Source organism: Podarcis muralis, chromosome 4, assembly GCF_964188315.1.
Source record: "Podarcis muralis chromosome 4, rPodMur119.hap1.1, whole genome shotgun sequence".
Classification (NCBI taxonomy): domain Eukaryota; kingdom Metazoa; phylum Chordata; class Lepidosauria; order Squamata; family Lacertidae; genus Podarcis; species Podarcis muralis.
In genome coordinates, this window is record NC_135658.1 from 66065571 (window position 1) to 66075418 (window position 9848).

General features: G+C 42.6%; 1 protein-coding gene across 3 annotated transcripts in view; it reads right to left on the minus strand.

Annotated features, from left to right (window-relative positions):
- RAI2 (retinoic acid induced 2) overlaps positions 1-4516 on the minus strand; it is a 38507-nt gene extending 33991 nt beyond the window's left edge. For all 3 annotated transcript variants that reach the window (XM_028727583.2, XM_077927479.1, XM_077927478.1), the window contains exon 1: positions 4199-4516. The gene's annotated coding sequence lies outside the window, so the exon portion shown is untranslated. The remainder of the gene's footprint in view (positions 1-4198) is intronic.
- Positions 4517-9848: the final 5332 nt, after the last annotated feature.

Here is a 9848-nt window from a genome sequence, read left to right on the forward strand (position 1 = left end):
ATAAATATATAACTATGCAGTAATTGGTTTTTACTGGTTTCACTCATTATTTACCTGCCTTTTATGTTTTACTTCATCTTTTATTGCATTTGTATTGGCTAGCTGTCTCAAGCACCATTTGGTGGAAAGGCAGAATATAAATTTAACAAACAAACAAAGGAAGGAAGGAAGCCTCTGACAGTGCCAGAATGAGCTTTCCTAGTGTGAGAGAAGGGTTGGACAGACAGAAAATATCTGGCTTCCAGTGGCCAAGCTGCTCATACGTGGCAGGACAGGAATAAGTGTTTAGCGGAGAAGAAGGTATGCACCTCAAGGCAGCGGTCTGGGGGAAAAAAGTGTGATAGAGAAGAGTTTCCCAACCTGGTGCAATCCAGATGCCGCTGAACTACAGCTCCCATTAACCTTGGCTATTGCCCACGTTGGCAGGTGAAAATGGGAGTTGCAGTTCAACAACTTCCCAAGAGCCACCCTAGACATCAAGAGAAGAGGTTTTGGTTGCAGTCCTAAATCTACTTAGGAGAAGCACCTTCTGAGGAAAGAATTTAATCCTGAGCAAGCATGCTTCAGACTGTACTACGAGAAAGGGAGGCAAAGTGGGAGGCAGTAGGGTAGCAGAGGCCAGGAATTGCAATCTGAAGCTCACATCGATTTGAAATAATCAGCTGTGCCCCTCCCCCAAGTCTCTTTTTAATACAACATGCATCACCATGTGTGTTTAGCCATTCTTGACAACCACTCATATGATTTATGTAAAAGTAATTGAGGTTAAATTATTTGCCACATAAAACACCCTACATCTAATTTCAACTTTGCAACCTAGGAAGATCTGAAATAAACAAACCCATATGTCATTTAGCTAAGGCTGGCAGCTGGGCCTAATTAGGGCCATTTTTATTGTATTGAAGAACGTTGCAGCCCACTATCCTGAGGTCTTTCGTCTAGGATAAATGCCTGCCATTCTCTAGGACATCCATAGTTTAGCCACTGGCAACCTAGTCCGTGAGGAGCTTTGAACTTTTCTTTGAATACTAACTGCCCAGTTCAGATGTAATCATGGTTTAGTACTATAAGAATACTTGTGTTGTGAACCACCCTGGGATCGTCAGATGAAGGGTAGTAAACAAATAGTAATAATATTAATAGCAGCAGCAGCAGTAGCAGCAGCAGCAGCAGCAGCAGTAGTAGTAGTAGTAGTAGTAATGCAAGCCTACTGTTTATATGAACAAACCATAGTGTTCCATTGTATCTCAACTCAGGCAACTGTGGTTTATTTGAACTGTGGTTTAATCCTAATTTCTTTGAATTTACCAAAGTTTTGCTGAGATGTTACCCTAGCATTCAAAACCAAAAGTGAATGCTTCAATCTCCTCTCCTTAGACACCAAAGGGGAGCAGAGAGGACAGCATGTGAGCAGAGGCTCACCAAGGCCTGTTATTGAAAAGCTAAATCATAGTGTTACATCTGAATGAAGTCAAAGAATAATTTCTATTCTACTATATCAAATTAATTTTGCATTAGACTATAAATAGGAAAATCTAGTGAGCGTGTACATTGGCAACATTTTAATTAACATTAAATGCGTATTTCACCCGCATGATTTTATATGCTCAGGAAAAAAGCAGAATGCTTTAAAACATATACAAAATTCTCATCTGATTCAAGAAAGGTATCTATTCAAACCCACTCCACTGACACCCACCAATAAACTGTTTTTCTAGTTACAGGGCCAGCTCAGATTTCTTAGTTAGAGCTTTACTATTCTAGAAAAACATAAAAGGCCAAAGCCTCGTCTTTTTTTATTTGGCAAATATTCCCTCTAATATTAAAAATTTTAACCTAACGTGTAGGTTTGGCTATCTCTGTGAAGCCCCTAGTGGCAATTTCCATTTATCACAGGCCACTATTACAGTAACAAAATAAGGCTATTAGATGGAGTAAGAGAAGCTTAAGAAATTGGCTTTTCCTCCAGAAGATTCCACAGCCAATCCTGTAAAACACAATTTCTATCACATGTTCAGGATACCCATTTGACCCACTATTTCTTCACAACAACTAATCCTTGGCCTCATGGAAAGAGAAAGAGCTTATATCCCTACAGAGTAGGAGGACCAAGCAAACACTTTTTTGGAAATAAATTTAAAAGAAGCCAACAATGCACTGAAAATCAGAAACTTCAATTAATCAGCACACCCTTATCTGAAGCTGTTCCATGAGAGAGAACATACTGAAAAAGGAAAATGCAATAAATTAGTTTATTGGAAGAATCTCAACGTATTCTTGCTTGTAAACTAGCATTTATCTGGCAAACCCAATAGCAAACAAATGAGCAGTGTATGACTTAAAATTCAGGCAAAAGTGCATTTTATTTCCCATCCGCAATGTATTCTGTGCAAAGTAGCACTTGATCAATGTAAAATCTTCACTGAAATATTTAAACACGCTCCAGTAACCAAATAATGCAACTTCAAGCCAGAATCACAGGCAGAAAAATAATAAAACCACTATCACCTTGTCCAGAACAAACAAATGCACCAGAGGTGAAAGAAAAGCCAAGGGATTATTTCCTACTGAATAACTTATAGACAGTGTATTTTTTAAGAGTGATACATAAGCAACTGCTCTGCAATGATTACAAATATTAAACTAAAAAAAGCAACTGTTTAATTTCATATTATCCATTGTTTTGGGTTTGAGTGTATCCAATCCAAGGTTTTAAAAAAAATCGCTGACTAATAAGTCTGCAGCATGGGTTTGGTTTTAATCCTCACCTCATGATCTACCACTACCTCTCCAAATTATTGTTTTTTAGGAAGTTTAGCAGAGGGAGATCTATGCACCCATAAATCTGTACTTGACCCTTGTCCTCCTCTTCCTTCATCGTTTACACACCATGTCACTCCCTGTCCAAAACCCACTCCTGGGACTTCGGCAATTGAAACACAAAGCAGCAGCTGTTTGGCAACATTTCTAACCCTAAACAGCAAATGCAATGAGATTTCATTTCAGTAAACATGAAGACCTTCCTCAGTGCCGAGCGAAACAATAGCCACTCATTTCTGGGTAAAAGACATTGCAGGAGAGGGGGGACCAAATATACTCCAACACAAATGCATTTGCTCAACTTTTTTTTTACCACCAGAGCAAAGTGATCGGAAATAAGGAACGGAAGCTCATTTTCCATTGTACTGCCATCTATAAATGGGAAGATTGCCTATAGGTATCTTTATTGTACAGCTCTGTTCCAATAAAGGCCATATAGCTGCTGGCACATTTGGTGCTACCTTTTAAGAGTCTCTCATCTTCCCTTGTGCTGTACCATTTCCCAGAATAGGAGAAAGACTCTCGCAAGGCCCGGCACACATAAATACTGCAGGTCCAATTTGGGACTGCTGCATAAAGTCAAAATGAGGCGGATGCTGTCAAAAGACACCACTGGGATCACTCCCTCCTCCGCCTCCCTTCAATGATTTAGCACAAAATACAACTTCACAGCAAAGCATGCCAAGTAGGAGCCTTGGGGAAGCACTCGCTGCATTGCTAAAGCATCCCTTTCTAAAGGATCCAGTCCTTCCTGTGCAGCCAAACCCATCAGATGGCAAAATGGATGCTTCACAACAACCTCAGCCTCCCCTCTCATGGACCCAAATTGGGTGGGAAACCAGTCCCGAGTACAGAGAAAACACCCCCCCCCTTTCTTTTTCAGGCAACCCTTTATGATTATGCCACATATATAAATTATACCTTTATGATCATACCACATATTATATTTATAAAGGGAGCTTTCCTCCTCCCCCCCCCCCACATTAAAGAGACAATTCCCCATAAAGCATCCTCTGAAGAGGGGCGATGGTGAGCACCTACCTCCCCATCCTCCCTGGACTCAGGCAACCTGTCAACCGGAGAGGGCAGCCCGGCCCCCGGCCCCCCGAACCCCGCCTGGAGGGCTGGCCAGGTTCACAGGCATCCACCCCCCACCCCACCCCAGAGAAGAGACCCTGTGCTCGCTCCCTCCCCCCTCCCTTAACCTTCAGCTCCAAAGCCTCCCCCCTCCCTTCCCAAGCAGGGCGCCCGCGGGGCGGCTGAGCGGGGAAGGAGCGCCGAGGGGGCGCCCGCGCCGCTCCTCTCCCAGCCCGTTCCTCCGGCTGCCGGGGTCTCCCATCTGCTGCCGACCCGAGAGCGTTTACCCCGTTGCTGTTACCTCGCTGTCCTCTCTGCCGGCGCTGCCTTAGCTGGGCTCCATGGACCGGGCGGACAGGCTGGGTGGGAGGCTGGGAAGACGCCCGGCAGCCCCCTCGCCTCCCTGGTCGCTGTTTCAGCTGGCCAAGGCTTCTCTCTTTCTCCCACCCCCCACAACCCCCGCCCCTTTTTAATAACGTCCTCGCAACGAGACTGTCAGGCTCTGCCCGGCTGACAACGAGGGCGAGGCGCTCTACGTGCCGCTTCAACGCGCGCCCTGCCCTCCCTGTCGCTGCTGCTGCTGCTGCCTGGTGTCTGAGTATCCCTGGTATCTCTCCGTCTCCCCCTCTCACACACACACACACAGAGGGGGCGGGAGGGAGGGAGGGAAGGGGCGGGCCAGTAGGAAGCCGAGCTGTGCCCGCCTCCAAATTGGTGCGGGGGTCCGTGGTTCCAGGGCGCATGCCCGCAGTCGCCAAGCGCGAGAGGCGGGCCTGGCACGCGCCGTCACCGTCGCCGCCGGTCCCGCCCCCCCCCCGCACGCGCGTTAAGCGAGCAAACGCCAGCTGCTTAACTTCCCACCCTCCCTGTCCAGAAACGTCCTCCCGACCCGAGGAGCATTTTGGCTGCGGGAGGGGGAGGGAGCGGCTTCCCTTGGTTCTTTCCCTGGCGCGGAGCCCCCAAGGGAGACGGAAAGAGGCGCGCGCGCGGGGGGGGGGGGATGCGGCTGGTTGTGGGGGGGGGGGAGAGAAGGGTGCAGGGGGAAAATGGCCACGGAGAGGCGAAGCCTAGGGACCTCTCGGTTGCAAATCTAGTTGGGGGGTGGGAACATGAATCCGTTTTCCTAGAGGCATAAGGCAGGGGTAGGCAACCTAAGAGCCCGTGGGCCGGATGCGGCCCAATCGCTTTCAAACCGGCCCGCGGACGGTCCGGGTATCAGCGTGTTTTTACATGAGTAGAATGTGTCCTTTTATTTAAAATGCATCTCTGGGTTATTTGTGGGTTGCTGACCCCTGGCATAAAGGGTCTGTATTGTGCATGCATTTGGCAACGTCCTTCAGGGAGAAGTGAGGTGTCTTGGAAAGAATTTAATTGCAAATTTGGGCCTGCTCTGCCGGGTGGGTGGTGGCACTGCAGATGGATTTGAATAGCAGAGGAGAGGAAAGCTGAGGAGTAAAGGGGGGAAGTTTGCTCTGCATTAAGACGGCCTGAGACTGAAGAGGGGTGGGGTTCTGGCGCAGAAAGGTGCAGAGTTCTTACCATCATATATAGGTAGTACTGAAAGGTTAAGGATTTGAAGACGACATCTCTAATATTCTGCATTATAGAAAAACATTTGGGATTTTGGCAGACCATGCTATTCTAATATAAGCAAAGATACGAAAAGTTTTAGTGTGTTTTTATGTCTGGCTTTATATTCCATTACATATCACACATTTAGCATTTGCAGTTTATATCTTCATGCAGTGTTACATTTTGGAAGGTGGGTTGCTGTGTCTGTGGTTGGAATGCCTCTCGAGAATGGAATGCCAAGCTTGGCACAAGGGTTCCCGAGGAGGGGGCAAGGCTCTTCATCCTCATTTTGACACCATTTTGAATCAAGATGGCAGACTGAAATGTGTCTTTGGCATCACTGTGCCCTTTTTTGGCATAGTTTTGGCTGCCTCTTGATATGTCATCGCCAAACTTGGTGTGAACGTTCCCAAGATGGGAGCAGCAGCCTTCGTCAGTGTTTGGATTCTGGGTGCCAATGTTGAATCAAAAATCATATTTTTATATATGACATTCATTAAATATTTTAAAACGCTGCTTCATGGTCTCTGTGCCCTCTTGTAACACACTAAAATCTGTTATATAGACTGTCATAAGCATTTGTGAATATGGAAGAGGGTGCCGCAGCATGGGAAGTGTTTGCTTTTTTTCCTTTTTACCCTTCAGATATAGTTATTAGCACCAGGTAATTGTGATTTACATTACTGTACTTGTTTGTAAACAATTTCAGTTTTTGCCATAATATTTTCTGCCAATGCTCTGGCTTTTTTGGACTATAGCACTAGTGTAGGGCTGCCATACGTCCTGATTCTCCAGAACATGTCCTGGAATTGCCTGGATTATTTTATTGAAATTGGGCAAATGTCGTGGAAAACAAACAACGGGGGTTAAATCGTGCCAAAAATGCCTTAAAAAAGCACCCAAACTCAAAAATTCTTGTAGCTCAACAACTTCCGGGGAATCCTGATTTTTACTTTTTGAAATATGGCAACCCTACACTACTGACTTTCCTAGCCTATCAGTTTGCACCATATATATTTAGCATATACACTTATTTTAAGATGGTCATATTTTTTGTAAAGTCCATCTTATAAAGTTTGGTACATTAATCTTGATTTTGTTTACTAATATTACATAAGCTTGCCAACTACATATAGTTGGGTTGTTTTAGTTCCATCATTGATTCTATAAAAAGCAGGCAACAATTGCTCTTCCAATTTGCTGTTTCATTTAAGTACTTGAATGAACCTTCACACAGTACATTTTGAAATAATCCGTGTCAGAAGAAGAAAATGACTAAAGCAGCTTAGGTATGGCTTGGTGACATGTCTGAATTGACCAGCTATGGTTCACAATCAGTCAGCAATCTATGGTTTGGTGTGATTATGACCATTGTTCAACCACCAGAAGTCATGCCACGGGCCTGATTCGAGGTCAAACCACAGTGAGTTCTATGTTAGGATTATTGTAGTGTGTACGGTATAAGGCCTGAATTGTGCCACTGCGTCATTGATTGCTTTATTCATTTCAAGATTTCCATCCAAAGCTTTTTCCATAATAACTAGCAAAGTAGAAAAGGGTTAGGCGGGTAATCAGGCTAACAGGGTTGTAAGAACATACACATGGTCATAGTTATATAGGGACTCATAAATAAATGTGATTGTACTTTTTTAAGGCTATGAGAAGTTCACTGTTCCTTTCGATATAATTACTGTATCTTCCAGCACCTCTGCTATGTATACGTTTGTGTTGATGCTGTTTATAAATCAAAGCAATTTCAAAGGAGTGACTAGTGAAGTAGCATATACTCTTCCAAATACAATAACTATATATACAGTTATTAGATGAAGTTACAGCAAATTGTTAAATAAGGTGTATATAATTGCCACAAGGATTGTGACTGTTCTAGGTTTTCTGAACATTTTATAAATTTTGGGGTCACTGCTCCATTGAATAGCCAAGTGCTGCCCATAAAGAAAAGACACCCAACACACACTTCAAATATGACGGAAATAATCAAATCTTTCTGTGGCCTGAGGGACCATGACCTTAATTTAAAATCAATCAAAAAAGCCTTCTGTTGTTGGTGGCTGGTTGCCCTATTCATATGTCTAATGCTGATGTTCTCACAAGCCTGCCATGGTCAATTTCATTGAAAAGTTGAGGCGCGTCACTTTACTGTACATGTCTTGGGGAAGGCAAGACATATCCCCAAGCTTTAGCATGTGGCAGGGAAAGATTATTATTTCTTTATATGAACTTACTGTATTACCCACCATACTAATAATGTGTATTATGTGTGCACCAGCAAATATATCTCATGTCATGAAATATCTGGGGCATTTTTTTTTTATATTGCCCAAGAATCCTCAAATGCTCTTTTTTTAAAAAAAATAAATCCTAAAGTGAGCTAAATCACAATAGAACCCTAAATTATAATTATGAGATTGAAATAAATAAAATAAAGTATCTACCCATTTTGCAATTCCCATGAAGTGTGAAGAGTGCACATGTGTAGTAGATTTAGCCACGTGCCTCTGAAAGCAAAATGCATCACAAGTACAGGTTCCATGTTTTCCTTTATAAGTATTATTTTGTATAAAGATGGTATGTGCCTGATTCTACATATGCAAGAGCCTTTCACATGCCTGTGTCTCTTTTGTATTTGAGTATTGTTGTGGGTGAGGAACTGTTTCCCATGGGAAGACATTCCCCTTCTCCTGGTTTTACTAATTAAATGAACAATCTCAAAAACTTGTTTGTAAATTCAACCTTGATCCAAAATATCATGCTGCTCTAAGAGCCCAAGCAACTGAATATTAACTTTTTGAAATGCAGGCTCAGCTGTTGGGTTGCAGGGGGGAAGAATCACACTCTACATCTAGGTGGAGAAGTATGTGCACTATTTCTAAATGCATAGTGTCCTGAGTAGGAGGCAATTTAGTAGGGATTATAAATGCAAACTGCAGCAAAGCACAGAATGTGCATACAAAATAAACACATTACAAATTCAAAGACTAGGCTACAATATGGCTGGCTATGCTCCTTCCATGTGCTGGATAATCTTGGGGAAATGGGCATTCTAATGGGTCATGTTCCACATCCAATTTTCCAAAATTCACTGGAAAAAATATGTGTTAGATTCAACACAAAATCATCTGAAGTTGTCAGGATCTGTAACTCTATACAGTACTCAAATGCTCAGAAGTATGGAGAAGTTTCTTATTGCTCAATTCAGGCTCCAGAGTTCATCTGAGCCAATAAAAGTTACTCTTTTTTTCTTTGTTTAATCCCCATGGCTACTCTGACTTAACTGCCTTGCATGCAATCTTGATTTCTGGAAGGCTGACCATTCCTGGTTCAATGCTGATAGGAGCCCACAGTATGCCAGATTCTTTTAAGTAGAAAAGAAGGAAATCCCAAGGAAGAAAGGAACTTACGCCAGAAACAGCGTAATATAAAATGACAAAGGTAAATGGATACAGGATGCCAAATACAAGAGTTCGTTTTTAAAAAGGAAACTTTTTCTTTAAAAGCATGTTAACAAAATAACATAAATGATGAGAAACAACCGTCTTCCCAGAAAATATACCATGGCTCAAAGCTTTTCATCTCTGGAGCAAATGCTTTTATATACTCCAGTAAACCATGAATTATATAGTAATTTAACTCCAAGCACATTCATAATTTCCCATTAGGGGGCAAGGAGAGTTTCTTCCCCTTCCTTTTTAATGGGGAAGTAGAGTAAAGGACAGGTCATACTAAGGGTATGACAACTTGCATCCTTTCCCTTCACTCATCAGGCCAACAGACACACTCTTGCACTGAGTGAGTTGTATCACTTGGGAGAGACCAATCGTAGAAACATACGTTAGATACAAACATCTCAGCTTCCCTATATCTGACCATCAAGTCCAATATGTGTGTTTTCATCAAGCATTTCATATAAACGAAACTATGGGAGTTCGTAAAGATTTTATGTGGTTCTGGCAAGAAAATAAAAGATTTGGTGATAACTTGCAATGGTGAGTCCAGGAATTTGTCCAACATATATTGCGCGTGTTATTAATTTTCAAATATATTAAAAGTATTTTGAAACCTGTTTTGGTCATGCAGCTGTTAATATGCATTAATAAAATGTGAGGATGATCAGAGTAACACGTCAGGTACTGATGATTCTCTTATGTGACCTTCAGTGTTAAGCAAGCTGAGCACCCGCAGCTTATATAAATTGTTCACACATAATGTAACACTTCTGTTACATGTTGACAGACCAGCTTGGAAGTTATAAAAATAGACTAGTAGAAAATACGGTGGAGAAAGAATGCAGGTCTAACTAAGCAGGCCTGAAAAGAATCAGAAAGCAGGACTCAAAAACTTATATGTAATCCCTAAGACAT